This window comes from Callospermophilus lateralis, chromosome 6, assembly GCF_048772815.1.
Source record: "Callospermophilus lateralis isolate mCalLat2 chromosome 6, mCalLat2.hap1, whole genome shotgun sequence".
Taxonomy (NCBI): Eukaryota; Metazoa; Chordata; class Mammalia; order Rodentia; family Sciuridae; genus Callospermophilus; species Callospermophilus lateralis.
Genome location: NC_135310.1, coordinates 2,252,116 through 2,270,392, shown reverse-complemented (window position 1 = coordinate 2,270,392; position 18,277 = coordinate 2,252,116). Strand labels below are relative to the sequence as shown.

General features: G+C 58.7%; 1 pseudogene; it reads right to left on the bottom strand.

Moving 5' to 3' along the window:
- Positions 1 to 963: 963 nt before the first annotated feature.
- Positions 964 to 17,574, bottom strand: LOC143387742 (protein unc-93 homolog A-like; annotated as a pseudogene).
- Between the last annotated feature and the right edge of the window lie 703 nt (positions 17,575 to 18,277).

Here is an 18,277-nt window from a genome sequence, read left to right as displayed (position 1 = left end):
GTGGCAGCTGCTGGAGGGCACACTACACGCTGGGACGCCGAGTTCCACTGGAGACGCTCCTGCCAACCGTGTGTGATGGCGTGGTGAGCCGTTTGCACAGAGGGCACCTGGAGCCCGGGCACAAATTCAAGGGGGCAGGGGGCGGGGCCTGGGCAAAGGTGAAAGGACACAGGACCACTGGGACCAAGAAGGACAGTGTGGAGAGAGTGTGGACAGCATTGCCCGCGGCAAGGAGGAGACACGTAAGGGACAGTGCACCCAGGAAGGAGTGACAGACACCTGTGTGCCCAGCTCAGGCATGGCAAGGTCCTCTGTCCCTGCCCAGTTGGAGGCATTCTGGATGATTCCGCTGGTCTGCAGCACGCCCAGTCACTTCCCCGATTGTCACAACACACGACTAAACATTCAGGGTCCTGCAGGTGAACTGGGCTGGCATGACGCAATGACAGAGAAATCTCTTTCTTTGGGTTCAGCGATGGCCTCTCTGACCCAGCTCCCACCAAGGAGGCAAGACAGGCAAGACAGAGGGGGAGCCTGCCTCAAACCCGGGTTTTATTAATGGGGGGGCTAACCCATGGAACATTCTATCCACAAAAGGGCAAAGGATAGGCTGACAACCCACAGGGGGTGTGATTCAACCCCATCGGGTGACGCCCACCCCCAGAGCTGCACCTTTCTATCCAGGCGGAGGTCAAAACCCCTTGCACTGCAGGTGCAATGCAGTCCAGCACCTCTTTACCCAGGAGGTCCAGGTGTGTGCATGGCCCTGTTCAGGGCGGCCGGGTTCCTGATGGTGTGCGAGCCTCTGGGAGATAAGCATCGGACAGGAAGCAAGTGCTGAATCTGCCATGTGAATGTGGAGACCCTCTGTGGGCTCAGGAGGCTGCCTCCCTGCGTTCAGCTGGCTCGCCGCACCCCTTTGGAACTCGGGTGGTGGAAGTCCCTCACCATGGCCCACTGCTGTCACATCACTGTCCCCGTCTCTTCCTCCACTGCTTGGCTGGTCTGTGTGGCCGTGAGGGTCTTGACCGGGCTCCTGGATTCCAGGTACTCAACAGTCCCGTAGGAGACCATGGCCACTGCCAGGACGCCCAGCAGGATGTAGAGCTTGACACTGACACAGAGAAAGGAGCTGTAGCCGAAGGCGGCGACGAAGCCCAGGGCCTCCCACATGCGATAACTGGCGAAAGCCGCTTCCTTGTTCCTCTGGAACAGGGTGCCAAAGAGAGCTGCAAGGGGAGGCGGCGTGAAAACCTGCGCCGACCCAGCGCCAGGAGGACGTCGGCGACAGAGCGCTCTGCCGCTGCCCAGTCCCCTCAGAACTGGACTTTCCGACCAGCCCTCCCTACAGACCAGGAACCCCAGCCGACAGAGGGGGCTGCACAGCCAGGCCTGGCCAGGGACAGCACCCTCCCCAGCCAGGAGCCAGCGAGGCCGGGCCCAGCCTGGCTGCTTCACTCAGGGACCTTCTGGGAAGCTGCTGAGGAGCTGGCCAAGCCAGGACCGAAGCGCTGAGTTTTCAGAGGGCAGCAGTAAGGCGACTCCTACATCTGGGATTTTCATTCCAATCCTTGGAGGATTTTTCCCTTTAAGTCACTCTTTTTCTTAACATCTTAAGTGTTTTTTTTATTTATTCTATGAAAGTTTTATTTTATTTTTTTGGAGGGAGGTAACCAGGGATTGAACTCTCGGACACTCAACCCCTGAGCCACTTCCCAGCCCTATTTTGATCTTATTTAGAGACAGGGTCTCACTGAGTTGCTAAACACCTCACTTCTGCTGAGGCTGGCTTTGAACTTGCGATCCTCCTGCCTCAGCCTCTCAAGCCACTGGGATCACAGAGGTGCGCCACCCCGCCTGGCATGATCTCATTCTTAATGGTCACACAGAAGTAGACATGTTTGGGGGTTATCCTGAGAACTTAGAGCAGAAGAATTCCACCAACAGATCCGGGGTGGAAGGCCCCTGGCCTGGTGAAGGAGCTCGTGTGGATAGGAGGTCCTCACAGGACGGTGCTGATGAGAAAGGCTGCCGAGGATCGGGATGGGGTGACGTGGCTCCCTGGATGGGGATAGGTCACGGTGTCCTGGTAGGATGGGGGTAGATTGATCAATACGAATCCAGGAAAGCCTCATTAAAGTGGCCTCACAGGACCGGTGCTGATTAAGGGCCCCACGGGGCTGGTATAGATCAGAAGGGCCTGACTAGGTGGATGGAGACTACGTTGTCTTCCCAGGGCTGGGACCACTTAACCTCTCCCAGGATCCTTATTTTGAAGTCCTAACCCAAGTAGCTCAGAGTGTGCTCCTATTTGGAGACAGGGTCTTGGCAGAGATTACTAAGTTCAATGAGACCACCTAGGTGGCCCTAATCAGATATGGGCAGTGTCCTTACAGCAGAGGAAATCAGGCCACAGACTCCCAGAAGTATCACTTTGAGGACATGGGGAGGGAGGCCATCTGCAAGCTCAGAGATGGGCCTCAGCGGGCAGCAGCCCTGACCACACTGGCTGTCCAACTCAGGCCCCCACAAACGTGAGTGCTGTCAAGTCCCCTGGCTACGGTGGGACTGGCAGCTGCTGCAAACTCACGCAGTCTGATAAAAGCTTGCAGATGAAAGTCAGCCACTCAGCTTCCTGTCCCTCTGGGTGTGATTTTGGACACACCTACATGAGGTCTGCTAGAATCCCATCTCTGGACAGGACAGAGGAGCAGGTGCCTCTGGGAGGCCAGCTTATAAGATGACATGAGGACCTGCCCCAGTGTCTCCAGGTCACTGTCCAGCTCTGCCCAGCCTGCTGCTTCTCCCACCCTCTTCACAAAGACCACCCTTAGCCCCTGAGCTGCCACTGCAGAGCCTTCCCAGTATGCACGAGGCCATCCTGACAGCCTCGACACCTCCCTCCTCCTCCTGCCTAGACACATTCTAGTCTCTCTGCCAGCCCTCCCCCTCCCCCTGCTCCTCCCCCTCTCCTGATATTCCCACGCAGAGGGGAGTCCCCACCCGCATGGAGAAGTTGGGTCTTCCCAAGCCCTGTGACAGGGTGTTGCTGAGATGCTGAGGCTGCCTTGAGATGGTGATCCTCCTGCCTCAGCCTCCTGAGATGCTGGGAATATAGCTGTGCACCACCTTGGATGGGGGGCTGTGCCTTCTAGAGCAGGGCAAGGTCTGGGGAGCTCAGGGGAGCTCAGGGGAGCCAGCAGCAGAGACCCAGAGTTAAAATGCCTCTCCTGGCCATGACGGCTACCTGCAAACACACTCCGGGAGACATCACCAAGTACATGAGAATAACTGTTCTCCCCTAGGAGTTACGTCTTGGGAAAAGAAAACAATGTACCCTACTACAAAATACAGAAGTCATTCCACCTGAAACTACCCCTTATCCAAGGGTCCCTTGTTCTAGTCATTCACTGGACTTCAGCATTTGTTATGCCTGGGCTCTTAGTAACTTTGCCCAATTTTGACTTTTTTTTTTTTTTTTTGCCTGAAAGTATGTTCTATGTCAATATAAAGAAAGGAATTAACACAATTGTTTGTGTGCCTCAGGGAGGAAAAATGCAAAGGTTCTCACTACAATCCTGTTAAACATCTAGGGAGTGACAGTATGGAAGCTGTGGAGCTGTTTAGCCAGTTCCTTCCTTGACTTGGAGTGCAGAAGTATTTTAGAGGATGCTCCTGCCAGGTGTGGCGGCACATGCCTGTAATCCCAGTGGCTCAGGAGGCTGAAACAGGGGGATTGTAGGTTCACAGCCAGCCTCGGCCACTTAGAGAGGCTGTGAGCAACCTACTGAGACCCTGTCTCAAAGTAAAAATTTAAAAATTTAGATGTGACATGATTATGTCACTCAGTAAATCACATTTGTCTCTGTGGTGCAGGTTTCACCAAAGTCACTGCCTCCACTGAGGTCGTAGGGAGGGTCAGGAGACCAGCTCCGAAGCCCAGGGCTGGCATTGAAGCTGCTCCGTGAACAGGAAGAACATTCGGGTCATGGGAAAGGACCTGTCCTGGGGTCCAGTCCAGGATCTGAGGGGACTGTGTACTTTTATACCAAGTGTCAGGGGAAAGCCGTCCCCTACCTGGCACACTGGGGTGTAGCTGGTTTGCAGATTTTCTTTATTGAATTTCTAATCCCCCAGTGTCTCCTGGGTAAGGGTGGAACAGTGCCATCTCAAGGTCTTCCCTTGACAGGGCTTTTCTGAGCCATGTCCCTCCAAGGGGCCCTGTGATCCCGTCACTGCAAGATCTGCCAGACACAGTGCTGTCTGCTTGGGGCACCCTCCTTCACTGAGGTGGAAATGCAGGCCAGAGGGCTCCCTGCCCTTTTCAGCCACCAGCCAGACATACACCCCTGCTCCCACCCCTATCGCCCAAGAACATCTGCTTCCTGCTCTCCCGAGTGCCCTCCCTGCAAACCTGCTCACTCTCTCTGCAGGAAGCAGAGTCATCCAACTGCACAGAGGCCCACACCCCTGACCTCAGCTGCCACTTCCCGGGAGCCTCGCCAGCACTACTGCCTGGGTCAGGGCTCTACTGCCTGGGTCAGGACACCACTGTCTGGGTCAGGGCACCACTGTCTGGGTCAGGGCACCACTGTCTGGGTCAGGGCTCCACTGTCTGGGTCAGGACACCACTGTCTGGGTCAGCACACCACTGTCTGGGTCAGCAAACCACTGTCTGGGTCAGGGCTCCACTGTCTGGGTCAGGACACCACTGTCTGGGTCAGCACACCACTGTCTGGGTCAGGACACCACTGTCTGGGTCAGGGCTCCACTGTCTGGGTCAGGTCACCACTGTCTGGGTCAGCACACCACTGTCTGGGTCAGGGCTCCACTGTCTGGGTCAGGACACCACTGTCTGGGTCAGCACACCACTCTCTGGGTCAGCACACCACTGCCTGGGTCAGGACACCACTGTCTGGGTCAGGGCCCCACTGTCTGGGTCAGGGCTCCACTGTCTGGGTCAGGGCTCCACTGTCTGGGTCAGGGCTCCACTGTCTGGGTCAGGACACCACTGTCTGGGTCAGCACACCAATGTCTGGGTCAGGGCTCCACTGTCTGGGTCAGGGCTCCACTGTCTGGGTCAAGGCTCCACTGTCTGGGTCAGGACACCACTGTCTGGGTCAGGGCTCCACTGTCTGGGTCAGGACACCACTGTCTGGGTCAGGGCTCCACTGTCTGGGTCAGGGCTCCACTGTCTGGGTCAGGACACCACTGTCTGGGTCAGGGCTCCACTGTCTGGGTCAGGGCCCCACTGTCTGGGTCAGCGCACCACTGCCTGGGTCAGGACACCACTGTCTGGGTCAGGGCCCCACTGTCTGGGTCAGGGCTCCACTGTCTGGGTCAGGACACCACTGTCTGGGTCAGGGCTCCACTGTCTGGGTCAGCACACCACTGCCTGGGTCAGGACACCACTGTCTGGGTCAGGGCCCCACTGTCTGGGTCAGGGCTCCACTGTCTGGGTCAGGGCTCCACTGTCTGGGTCAGGACACCACTATCTGGGTCAGCACACCACTGTCTGGGTCAGCACACCACTGTCTGGGTCAGGGCTCCACTGTCTGGGTCAGGGCTCCACTGTCTGGGTCAGGGCTCCACTGTCTGGGTCAGGACACCACTGTCTGGGTCAGGACACCACTGTCTGGGTCAGGGCTCCACTGTCTGGGTCAGGACACCACTGTCTGGGTCAGGGCTCCACTGTCTGGGTCAGGGCTCCACTGTCTGGGTCAGGACACCACTGTCTGGGTCAGGGCTCCACTGTCTGGGTCAGGACACCACTGTCTGGGTCAGGACACCACTGTCTGGGTCAGGGCTCCACTGTCTGGGTCAGGACACCACTGTCTGGGTCAGGACACCACTGTCTGGGTCAGGGCTCCACTGTCTGGGTCAGGACACCACTGTCTGGGTCAGGACACCACTGTCTGGGTCAGGACAGCACTGTCTGGGTCAGGACACCACTGTCTGGGTCAGGGCTCCACTGTCTGGGTCAGCACACCACTGTCTGGGTCAGGACACCACTGTCTGGGTCAGGGGTCCACTGTCTGGGTCAGCACACCACTGTCTGGGTCAGGGCTCCACTGTCTGGGTCAGGGCTCCACTGTCTGGGTCAGGACACCACTGTCTGGGTCAGGGGTCCACTGTCTGGATCAGCACACCACTGTCTGGGTCAGGGCTCCACTGTCTGGGTCAGGACACCACTCTCTGGGTCAGGACACCACTGTCTGGGTCAGGACACCACTGTCTGGGTCAGGACACCACTGTCTGGGTCAGCACACCACTGTCTGGGTCAGGGCTCCACTGTCTGGGTCAGGACACCACTGTCTGGGTCAGGACACCACTGTCTGGGTCAGGACACCACTGTCTGGGTCAGGGCTCCACTGTCTGGATCAGGGCTCCACTGTCTGGGTCAGGACACCACTGTCTGGGTCAGGACACCACTGTCTGGGTCAGGACACCACTGTCTGGGTCAGGGCTCCACTGTCTGGATCAGGGCCCCACTGTCTGGGTCAGGACACCACTGTCTGGGTCAGGGCTCCACTGTCTGGATCAGGGCTCCACTGTCTGGGTCAGGACACCACTGTCTGGGTCAGGGCTCCACTGTCTGGGTCAGGGCTCCACTGTCTGGGTCAGGACACCACTGTCTGGATCAGGGCCCCACTGTCTGGGTCAGGGCACCACTGTCTGGATCAGGGCTCCACTGTCTGGGTCAGGGCTCCACTGTCTGGGTCAGGGCTCCACTGTCTGGGTCAGGGCTCCACTGTCTGGGTCAGGACACCACTGTCTGGATCAGGGCTCCACTGTCTGGGTCAGGGCTCCACTGTCTGGATCAGGGCTCCACTGTCTGGGTCAGGGCTCCACTGTCTGGGTCAGCACACCACTGTCTGGATCAGGGCCCCACTGTCTGGGTCAGGACACCACTGTCTGGGTCAGGGCCCCACTGTCTGGGTCAGGACACCACTGTCTGGGTCAGGGCTCCACTGTCTGGGTCAGGGCTCCACTGTCTGGGTCAGGGCTCCACTGTCTGGGTCAGGACACCACTGTCTGGATCAGGGCTCCACTGTCTGGGTCAGGACACCACTGTCTGGATCAGGGCTCCACTGTCTGGGTCAGGGCTCCACTGTCTGGGTCAGCACACCACTGTCTGGATCAGGGCCCCACTGTCTGGTTCAGGACACCACTGTCTGGATCAGGGCCCCACTGTCTGGGTCAGGACACCACTGTCTGGGTCAGGGCTCCACTGTCTGGGTCAGGGCTCCACTGTCTGGGTCAGGGCTCCACTGTCTGGGTCAGGACACCACTGTCTGGATCAGGGCTCCACTGTCTGGGTCAGGACACCACTGTCTGGGTCAGGACACCACTGTCAGGGTCAGGACACCACTGTCTGGGTCTGGACACCACTGTCTGGGTCAGGACACCACTGTCTGGGTCAGGGCTCCACTGTCTGGGTCAGGACACCACTGTCTGGGTCAGGACACCACTGTCTGGGTCAGGACACCACTGTCTGCGTCAGGGCTCCACTGTCTGGGTCAGGACACCACTGTCTGGGTCAGGACACCACTGTCTGGGTCAGCACACCACTGTCTGGGTCAGCACACCACTGTCTGCATCAGGGCTCCACTGTCTGGATCAGGGCCCCACTGTCTGGGTCAGGGCTCCACTGTCTGGGTCAGGACACCACTGTCTGGGTCAGCACACCACTGTCTGGGTCAGGGCTCCACTGTCTGAGTCAGGACACCACTGTCTGGGTCAGGACACCACTGTCTGGGTCAGGACACCACTGTCTGGATCAGGGCTCCACTGTCTGGGTCAGGACACCACTGTCTGGGTCAGGACACCACTGTCTGGGTCAGGGCTCCACTGTCTGGGTCAGGACACCACTGTCTGCATCAGGGCTCCACTGTCTGGGTCAGGACACCACTGTCTGGGTCAGGACACCACTGTCTGGGTCAGCACACCACTGTCTGGGTCAGCACACCACTGTCTGCATCAGGGCTCCACTGTCTGGATCAGGGCCCCACTGTCTGGGTCAGGGCTCCACTGTCTGGGTCAGGGCTCCACTGTCTGGGTCAGCACACCACTGTCTGGGTCAGCACACCACTGTCTGGGTCAGGGCTCCACTGTCTGGGCCAGGGCTCCCTCCATAACCGTGGGGGTGGGGGCCGAGTTAAATTTCCACTCTCCACGCTGCTTCCCCCGACCCCAGTCCTGCCACCGAACTGGATGAGGACTTAGGCCTGTGACTCCTGCCATCATCATGGGTGTTCTACTTCCTCCCAGTCACCAGTCCCCCAAGTACATCAGGGGTCCCTGGGGACAGCTCTGTGGGGCTGCACCTGGACCCTGTCACCTCTCCTTGGCATTCTGGTCCTGTCCCACATCTGTGCCGGGGTGGGGGGTGGGACCACCAGTGTCTGCCTCACCATTTCCCATGGCCTGGCGTCAAGGTCACCCATCCTGTGATCTGGTGCCTGTATCTGGCCCACTCTCTGAACCCCGCAGGCCTCTCTCCTCCTCCCCCTCTGCTCAGCTTCTGGTCACCCAGGGACCACCAGGCCATGCAGGTGGCTCACCCTGCACAGCTGGAGCTGAACAGACACTCAGAGACATACTGCAGACCCAGAGCTCGGTGAGAAGCCCTCACAGTCCGGGCTCCCTCTCCCTTCCCCCACGCAAGCACCTGGCCTCTGACGGAGCCTTGGGCTGGCTGGGGTCTGGCGGCCACACCAGCGGCTGTCCACTCCCCTGCCATCTGCCCAGTGACTGAGCAAGGGGGCCAAGGGGCTGGGCTCTGCTCACTCACCATTGTTCTGCGTCTGCCAGACAATGTCCCCCATGCCCCAGAGGCCGGGGAGCAGGAAGAACACTGCCATCTGGGAGGAGCGTGGACGCCACAGCAGGAGGGCCAAGATGCAGGAGAGGTGGGTGGCTGCACCTGGGACAGAGGGAGGGGCCAGGACACGCAGTGCTTAGACCCCAGCAGAGGAGCCACATTTCCTCCTCTGCCCCCTGCTTAGCCGTCACCACAGTGTGAGGGGACCGCAGGTCTCTTGAGCAAGCTGGGGCATTGTGCCACCTGATCCGGGTGGACCTCTGGGCTCCAAACCCGCCTCAGAGAACCTGTCCCGTGGACTGCAGCTGCCTCAGCCTGGGGGGTTATAGGCTGTCTTCTCTGGACCTCAGGTGGCTCCTAAGCTGAGGGGACTTAGACTCAGTGACTGCAGAGGGGCTTCTCATGAGGGTGAGCCTAGGGCCCCTGGTCAAATGTTTCTACGGAGCTCCTGGGCCTCCGAGCTACTGGGTGGCACCTGTGCCATCAGTCCTCACCCCCTGTCTGAGCAGTCCCCCCCTTCCACTGCCGAACTGGGAGGGGGCCACCTACCCAGCACGTAGATGGCTCTCCTGCCCGTGTAGTGGGAGAGCCTCCCAAACAACAGAGAGCAGAGCGCAGTGACGCAGAGAAGCAGATCATCACGTAGCCCACAAACTGGATGCCCAGGACGCAGGTGACGAAGGACTGCAGGAAGCACAGGGGGCCGTCAGCAGGGCCCACGCTCCTCTGTGGCTCCAGCCCCAACTCCCTGTGCTGCTGAGAACCACTGGCCCTGGGACAGCAGGCACACTCCTGTCTGCAGGCCCAGCACAGGGGACGACACTCGTGACCGTAGGGACATCCCCCCCAGGGTCACAGCTGAAAAGAGAGCGAGTGGACAGACTTCTACGTGGAGTCCTCCCCGTTCTGTGCCCGGTGTCACCGTCTAGGCATCGACCCACGGCACTGGGAGGGACAATCGTCCACCAACCCCATCACTTCCTACTGGCCCTAAAGACAGAAGAAGATGGTTTGAAAATTGGGGTCTAGCAGGAGAGGCCAGGAGCTGAGATGCTGCCCTGCCAGTCACAGGAAGTCCCTGGGCACCCTCAGCACACACTGCCATCCTGGGCAGGACCAAGGCAGACACCCAGGAGAAGGGCTGGGCTGACGGCAGCCCACATGGAGACTGCTCACCTGGGCTGGGGCACGGACAGCCCTGATGGCTTTGGGGTGTCCAAAGGCCAAGTGGACTTTGGGTTGTCCTGTTTGCCTCTTTGGAACCTTCGAGACCCTCCCTCCACACCGGAGACTGCCCTCCGTATAGCACTGACACACGCAATTCACCACACCAGACAGTTCTGGGGCACAATCGTCCCTCAAGGATGCTTGTCCTTGATCTGAAATTCAGTCTGAATGGGCAGCTGCCCCAATGGTGCTGGTAGGCAGCTCGGCCAGGGAGGCGGGGTGGTGGGAATGAGGCAGGAGGACCAAGCCCTGGAGGGCAGGCCTAGGTGACCCAGACTAGCCAGTCCAGCCTTGATTGTGGCCCTCTCAAGGTTACATAATGCCCAGAGTGTGGTGGGGACAGGGATGTCAACTCCCACCCAGGACCTGAGAGGGCCTGTGGGTCTGAAGGTACTTGGGGCTGAGTCACACACTCAGCCCTGCCAGGGCCAGGACCTCTGTGGGCTGTTCCCACCCTGGACCTGGGTAGGTGGCCCTGGGACCCTGTGTCCCTTCAGGTGCAGACGGGGCAGGGGCACCAGTCGGGCGGTGACTGCATGAGCTTCTGCAGGGCCTACCCTGGTGTACTCTCCAGAGAGGAACCCCTGCTGCAGTCCACTGTACATCGGCAGCAGGGTCAGGAGGCACAGGCGCTTGTCCCTGAAGAGCTTGAAGGTTGACAGTAAGGTGGACCCAAGGCGTGATGGCTTCGTCTCGGCCTCGTTCTGGGATTCACTGTCCTCTGTGGCTTCCAGAAACACGGCTGTCAGCAGGATGGCCAGGACGCCAATTGCTGAAAGGGGCAGAGGGGCAGGGAGCTTCAGTGTGGACAGGACTCACCCAGCCGCTTCTTCCCTTCCCACAGGTTCTCCCAGTCCAGACGCAGGTGCCGTCAGACACACCAGACCTCAGCCAAGCCTGGGACCCCACGTGCCTAGCCACACAGACACACATGTTGCTCGTGGTCAACGTGGGGCCTCCAGGCTTCCACGGGGAACCTGCCATGGACCCGCACTGTCTTCACGGGCACAGGAGACACAACAGCTGGAGAGACCCCAGGCCACCGTCTGTCTGAATTCCTGCAGCAATGTCTACCGACAGCAGACTTTTTAGGAAAACAAGTCCCATCAGGGTACCATGTGCTACTCTCGTGTTTATTTTGAATCTTTTGCCTAAAATACTTTGGTGGGAACTGGTTAAATGGAGTGGATGCCATCACAGTGGGTCACGTTCGCTGCAGGGGATAAGGACAGAACTCTATTACCCAGGTGGAAGAGGCCACCAAGATCAGTAAAGAAGAGACAAAGCAAGTGCTGAGCCAGGTGCTGACCATGCGCCACCCGTGCTCAGCAAGGGGGACATGGGGATTTAGTCCCTATGTGCCCTGAAGGACTGGAGAGAAGCAGACTGGGGCGGAGGGACAGTGCTGAGGGGCTGCACAGCCTTTTATCTGAACCACGTCAGCGGGCTGCTGTGTAAACTGCTGTTTCTAACAGTGATGGGATCCGCTCCGAGGGAGCATCCTGGACCCCCAGGTGCCAGGCCTCAGGAGCCAGTGAGTCCCCTCCTCCCCGCCTGCCCCTGGCCCGCCCTCCTGTGCCTCAGCCCTGCTCTGGGTGGGGCCAAGCTGCTGCAGGTGGTGTCTCTCCACAGAGTCCCTTTCACTCCCAGCCGGTTCTCGGCTTTCTGGCAACAGGGATGACCCCGTGTGGGTGGCACAGGCTAGATGGAGGGAGTCTGGTCTTTCCCTTCCTCCTGGCACCGCTGGCCCTCAGAACACTTTGCAAGGACTCCTTCCCAGGGCGAGTATCTCAGACCTGCCCTCCTTGAAGTTGGTGTGAAGGATTCGTCTCCGTCTCTCTGACCTCGCCACCCCTCCCCTTTCATGACCAAGGGGCACTGGGGAGGCTCACCGAGCTCTGCAGCTGACCAGCCCTCACCAGCCACGTCAGGGCCTTCACCACTCGCCCAACCGACAGCTGGGTGTGGGGCACAGGAGCTCCCTGGCATCCCCAGCTGAACAGGCCCCTCCAGAGGAAGCCTGGAGTCTGGCTGCGTGTGAATCAGGGGGAAATCATGGTTTCCTCTCCTCTGCGGAGACGGGAGCTTGGGAGAGGCAGGTCAGCATGCAGAAGCCACACACCTTTGCTAGGAGCCAGGTGTGTGCAGACACCATGTGACCCAGTTCCCTCAAGGCGGTGGGGGATGTTGTGCAGGTAACGCTCTCGCCCTAAAGAAACTGGCTGCCAGAAACTACTTCATGAGTACAATGCTCAGGGAGCCTGAGGTCACTAAGTCACCGTGCTCTGCAGGTGCCAAGTATCTATCTAATGAGCAGCACCTGGGGCTAAGGCAAAGGAGGACTTGAAGGTGGCCTGAGGGTGCCACCCGTGCAGGGCAGGAGGGAAGGAGGGCCCGCGAGCCACGGACGTGCCGAGGGGGTCTCCTGTGGTCTGTGCCACTCCTCTAGATCTGGGTCAGCACTCGGCCTGTGGCCACATCCTGCTACCACCTGCTGCCGAGAATACTGCGTTAGCTTTGACTGACCCACGTCTCTGGCCTTCCCCGGGTGAAGACAGAACGAGCAGTTTCTTGAGACCAGGGGATGCCAGGAGCCTAATGTCCACTCCCAGATCCATCTCTCAGGGTGGTCACCCCAGGTCTGGAGTCCTGGAGCCATGGTCTCTGCTCTTGGTTGTCCAACTAGAGAGTGCAGAGGAGGGACGTGATCTCAGCTCAGCCTGGACACTGCCGTGAGCTGGGCCTACCTGCTCCCGTGGGGGACAGGGAAGGAAATGCAGGGAAAGCGGAAAGCTCAGGCCTGGCTGACCTCTACCCCTGTCCCCAGCACCAGACCCACAGAACCTGGGAACCCACGGGAAAGCACAGGCCACAGCCCGCTCCTCACCGACTCCCTCCACACCCTCCACTCTCCTTCCCAGCCACTCATCGGGCCTCAGACACCTTGGAGGGTCACCAGTCTCTGCTGTCCAGCCATGCTCCTGAACCTCCAGGCTCTCGGTCCCTCTGACCCTCTCACACCCACTCCCTGCTGCTTCTGCTCTCTTGTGTGCTCTGACTCCCCGTTTGCTCTTCCGTCTTCTGCAGGGCTCCCATGCCCTGGCCAGCCTGTGAGCACTGAGTCGCCCAGGCTATGGACCGTCCTCCCTGAAGTCCTTCCTGCTTCTTCCTCCCTAAAAACTCATCTCCTCCTGAGATCTCAAACTTGGCCCCTAGATGCCCCCAGACCCTCTCCTGTATCTGGTCCCCTGTACACTCTGAAGGGTCACCTGCCCCATCAAGCCAAATGCCTGCAGGCTGGTTGGCCTCAGCCACTTCTCCCTGTGTCTGCACACACACCCACTGGTCTTGTCCTCACTGTCCAGATGCTGCCTGTGCCCCTCGCTGCTCCTCTGGGTTGTGGCTCCCTGCTGGCTGGTCACCACCCAGCTTTCCTGCATCCCCACATCAGGTGGATATGAAAATCTGCCCAGGAAACAGATCTGCCCTTATCCTTGGGTCTTTCACAGTAGCCTTGACCAGTCTGACCACCTGTCTCAGACAGCCCACAGTGTCCCCCCAGTCGCACCTCCATCCACCCTTCCTGGCCTTTCAGGGTCACCTGGATGGAGTTGGTCCTCAATGCCTTGGTCCCCTGGATGGGGTCTGTGGTAGCTGCTTGCCTAGTGAGCTGGCTGTGGCCAGTGAGCTGGCCAAGTGTGGCTAGGGAGCCTTAGAAACAGACTGTGGGATTTAATTGGTTGGAATGTGGCTGATGGCCAGTGCATGGGGCTCTGGGGATGAGAAGAGATTTAAATGTCACGGGCACCCTGCAGGGTAGCGCTGGCCCACAGGCCTGCTTTCCAAAGAGAAGCCCCTGAAGACCTCCAGACCACACAGGGCAGGGGTGCTGAACGGAGACGGACCACTTAGGAGCTGGGAAGGTGCTCTTCAACCCAGGAAGCGGCTGGGCTTGGCCTTCGTGGGACTCTCTTGGGCTCAGGACACGTACCGGTGTAGATGCCCAGCAGTGTGTAGATCAGCTCCTGGGAGGGGTGGTGGGTGCTGTTGGTGGGTGCTGTGGCCATCAGGCAGTCGTTGGCCCCACAAGACTCGGGGTGCTCCTCTGGGGTGGCCTCTGTGGGGTCAGGAGTGTTAAGGTCTGTAAACAAGTCAGATTGGCACCTGTTATTTTGCCAGAGAAATGTTAAAGTCTGTAAACAAGTCTGGATGGCGCCTGGCCAAATGCCAGAGGGAGTGGTTTGTAAAGTAACAAAAGCGAGCCATTAAGTGTGGAGATTCCTTATTGGTTGACTGCTGTATCTAGTTTATGCTAATTAAGATAAGCTGTGTGGAATGTATAAATACCGCTCCTGTCCTACAATAAACGGCTCCTATTCCTGCTGCATCAACGTACACAAGTCATTCGTCACCCCCCTCTTATTCTGCTGCAGCCGGACTGCGGCAAGGAGCAAACAGCCTATGAGAGTCCTGGTGATAGAGAGTCCTGGGCGTCGGAATGGGAACAGGGCGCAGGGTGGTGGAGCCTCTGAGGCAGGACGTGGAAGGACCCAGCTGTTTGACAAGGACCAGGGCACGTTCACCCTTAGGCACACCCTGATCTCAAGACCCCTCATCAGGGAGGGAGAGGGTCAAATCCGCTTTCTGCCGAGACAGGGAAGAGCACACGCAGCGTGGGCCTGGCTACTTCGTGCCCTCTCCTAACGCACCACAGTCGGTGTCCAGGGTCTGCATGGCACAGCCTCGTGACAGTGACCTCACAGCACTGTCTGGCGAGACGTGCAGCACAGGGACGGAAGGCCGTGAGAGCTGAGGGCACCAGGCAGTGGGTGCGGAAACCCCGCTGGCCCTGAGGATGTGTGCCCTGGGTTCCTGCCCTCAGCTCCCAGGCCTGAATGTCCAGTGAGCCTGCTGCTGCACTCGCCAGGGCCCAGACGTAGCCCTCCCTGCTGGGGGACAGCAAGAACCAAGCCCCTGTGGTTTCCCTGTGGGGATGCCAGTAGCCAGTGATGACGGTGCTCTGGAAAGAGCAGGAGGTTTGGCTACAGCTTCCCAAAGCTGGGCTCTACCTGGGAGAGCAGGAGCTGGGCCAGGCTGCAGGACAGGGTCAACCCGACAGCAGCAAGAGGCCAGAGCCTTTCCCCCAGGGCCGGCTCCTGCCCAACTCCTCTGGCCAGACTGAGATCCTCCACACGGTGGTGTGCAAGTCACATTCCACATCACAGCTGGGCAAGGGACACTTAAGGCAGGTGACGCAGGGCTCCGCCATGAGTGCACCTCTTGTTACAGGAAGGACTGGCCACAGAACTTTAAAAAGCTGCCCATGGATTAATTCCATAGGAAATAGTCAGGCAAACCTGTTCTTTGCCCCCAAGGAAGCCATGACTCCATGGACCCTTGCTCCCTGGGAGGGGGCAACGTGTGGAGATGGATCTTCAGACCCTGACTGTCCTTGGAGGAGCAGGGTCCGCATGTGACTCTGCAGCTGGGGCCAGCTGAGGGCCTCCTCTGGGAACAAGGGCAAGTGCCTACGTGCTGTCCGCCCTCTTGGAGGTCACCAGGGACACCCTGTTCTTCCCTTACCTTGAGTGGGAGTCTGCCCAAACACCAGAGAGGAGATCAAGTTGCCCCACACCCCAGAGGACTGGAAGATGAGGAAGAAGATGCCGAAGTACTGGTTCACCACGTCCTCGCCGAGCTCGCCCACTTCCTGTGCATGCGTGACCGTGAGGTAGGTGCACTGAGCAGACCACAGGGGGGCCGCTCCCAGCCCCAGCAAGATGGAGGTGGGGATCAAGGTGAACCTGCAGAAAGGGCAATGGGTGGCCCCTGCATCCCTGCCCTTGATCCTGGCCACGCCTCCCAGACTCACCCTCCTCAACTGAATTAGGTTCTTCCTGCCATTACTGGGGCCATGGAGCCCGTGGGGTGCAAGGGAAGCTGAGGGCCGTGGACAGATCCCATGAAGAGGTCAGCACTGGAGGTCAGGAGGAAGAGAGGGAGCCTTCGGGAAGGCAGGGAAGTCCTGGTGGGAAAGTGGGGAGGGGGCTGCCAGTCAGCCTCCCGCAGAAACTGAAGGGACCAGCACAGAGGAGCGCAGTCAGGTGCCACCAGAGTCCTGCAAACCAGGAGGTGGGGGGGCGGGAGGGCGGGTACCAGCTGGCGTAGAAGTTGCCCAGGGAGAAGGCCACGTAGCAGCACATGGAGCCAACAATGGTCCACTTGCAGCCACATCTCTTGATGAGAATGGGTGGAAGGAACATGGAGGACAGGAGGACAGCGCCGTAGAGCGTGCCAAGCGTCGCCACCCCCATGCCATCCTCGCTGTAGAGGCTGCTCTGTGGAAACAAGACCGGCCTGTCAAGGAGGGGGAGGAATAGGCAGGAGAGTGGTGTGGGTGCGAGGACCTGTGGGCTCAAGGCCACCTCAGGTCCCCAACCTAGCAACAGGCCCTCTTGTGCTAAGGACACTGCAGGTAAGTGGCGTAAGGCCAGCAGCCTGTCAACAGCAGGCACGGGCACCCTGCTCCCTGTAAGTGTGGAGGTGGGGACACCCGCCGGCCTCAGCACCTGGGAGGAGGACCAAGAGAAGCTGCTGGAAGGCCTCCCTCTGCGTGGAAGCAGAGGGCCCTTCTCCCGATCCTCCTGCAGCGCTGGAGCAGTACTGAACTCTGGTTCAATACTGGGCATGCAGTAGGAGGCCACTTCTTGACCTGGTTGACAAACCATGGGAGACTGTGGTCATCACCAGAAGTTCCAAAACGGTGTCATTGTGTGACAGCCCTGGCCACAAGGTGCAACACTGAGCAAACTGCTCTCAGGGACAGCGATGGCCTGCCTCCTGCCAGTCCATGGAACTCTCTGAAGGTCTAACTGCCAGTGAAAGATCAGACTTGAAGTCATGTCGACTCAGCCCAGGTCCATGGCACCAGCACCAGAGCCTTCTGGAAACCATGGGGTTTGTACGACTCGGACTCAGGAGGAAGCAGTCCATCAGTAGTTCAGAAGGAAGACTGTTCTGCCCAGGTTCACACTTTTGCTTAAAGGCAGCATGGGATCGATGAGGTCTAGCAAGGTTTGATAGATTGTTATTTCTGCACAGAGCACAAAGCCAGGGGCAGGGAGCCATGGAATTCAGGATTTTTCTTGTGTCTCCTTCTGACCACCAAAGGCAAATCGTCCTCTAAAGCACTCTCTCGAGACACTGGCTCTGCTTGTCCAAGGGTCACACAGTGTACAGCCCGTGGAAATGTAAGTAGGACTGACGCTGTCAGGTTTGTATTAAAACACAGTCTGTTCTGGAGAATTCAGAGGCACGGGGCGAAGAGAGTCTAGGGTGCATTGACAAAAGAAATGGCCTTGCACTATCTGTTGCCTGTGGCTCTGGAGGCAGGACAAGCTTAGAGGTCAAGGTCATGTTCCAAGTCCCACACCTACCTGCAGGTTCTGCAGACCTCCGTAGGCTGTGAAGAGGAGGAGGAATCCAAAGGAGACCACGAGGACGTTCCTCAGGCTTCTCTCCATGGTGCCAGCTCAGGGTCCACTGGAAGTGGGCACATAGAGGTGGAGCTCCCTGCAAGAAGCAAGTCGGCACAGGGAAGCCACCTGAGCCAGGGTGCCGTCCTCCCTCTGAGTCACAGTGTGCTAGCCGTCAAGGCTGCTACTAGTTAATGAACTTGGTCACACTGGGCCCGGAGCACCAGGGTGTGTTACTCATTTACCTTCCTGCATCTCACCTCGACCCCTTCCTCTGAGGCAGTGCGGGTGGCTCTTCTCAGCCGGTACACGATGGCACTTTCACTTTACTTTGGATAGGTGTGATCTTATGGCAAAGTGATACACTTCCTATTCTACATGTGCATGTTACCTACCTTCTACCTGGAAAGAAGTTGTCAACAGTGCTGAATGTGGAAGGTTCTTCTGTCCTAAAAAGCAAAGCATAAATGTCAACCCCAAGGCACTGAGTTCAACTTCTGAAAAGGAGCTAATATGAGGACACCCCAGGCCCAGCCTTGGCATTGCAAAGACCCGATGATCTTACACTGTTGAGGCCATTTAAGAAGATTCCATGAGTAGGACTCTTTACAACATGCAGAGCACCCAGTGGGCCCATTTCATGGCACCCACACAGCACTCTTCTAACTATCTAAGAAATCTAAGACCTGTTACACACAGGACACAGCTTCAGCCAAGGGGTTGGACATGTCCCTTCTTGAGCAGTGCTGGT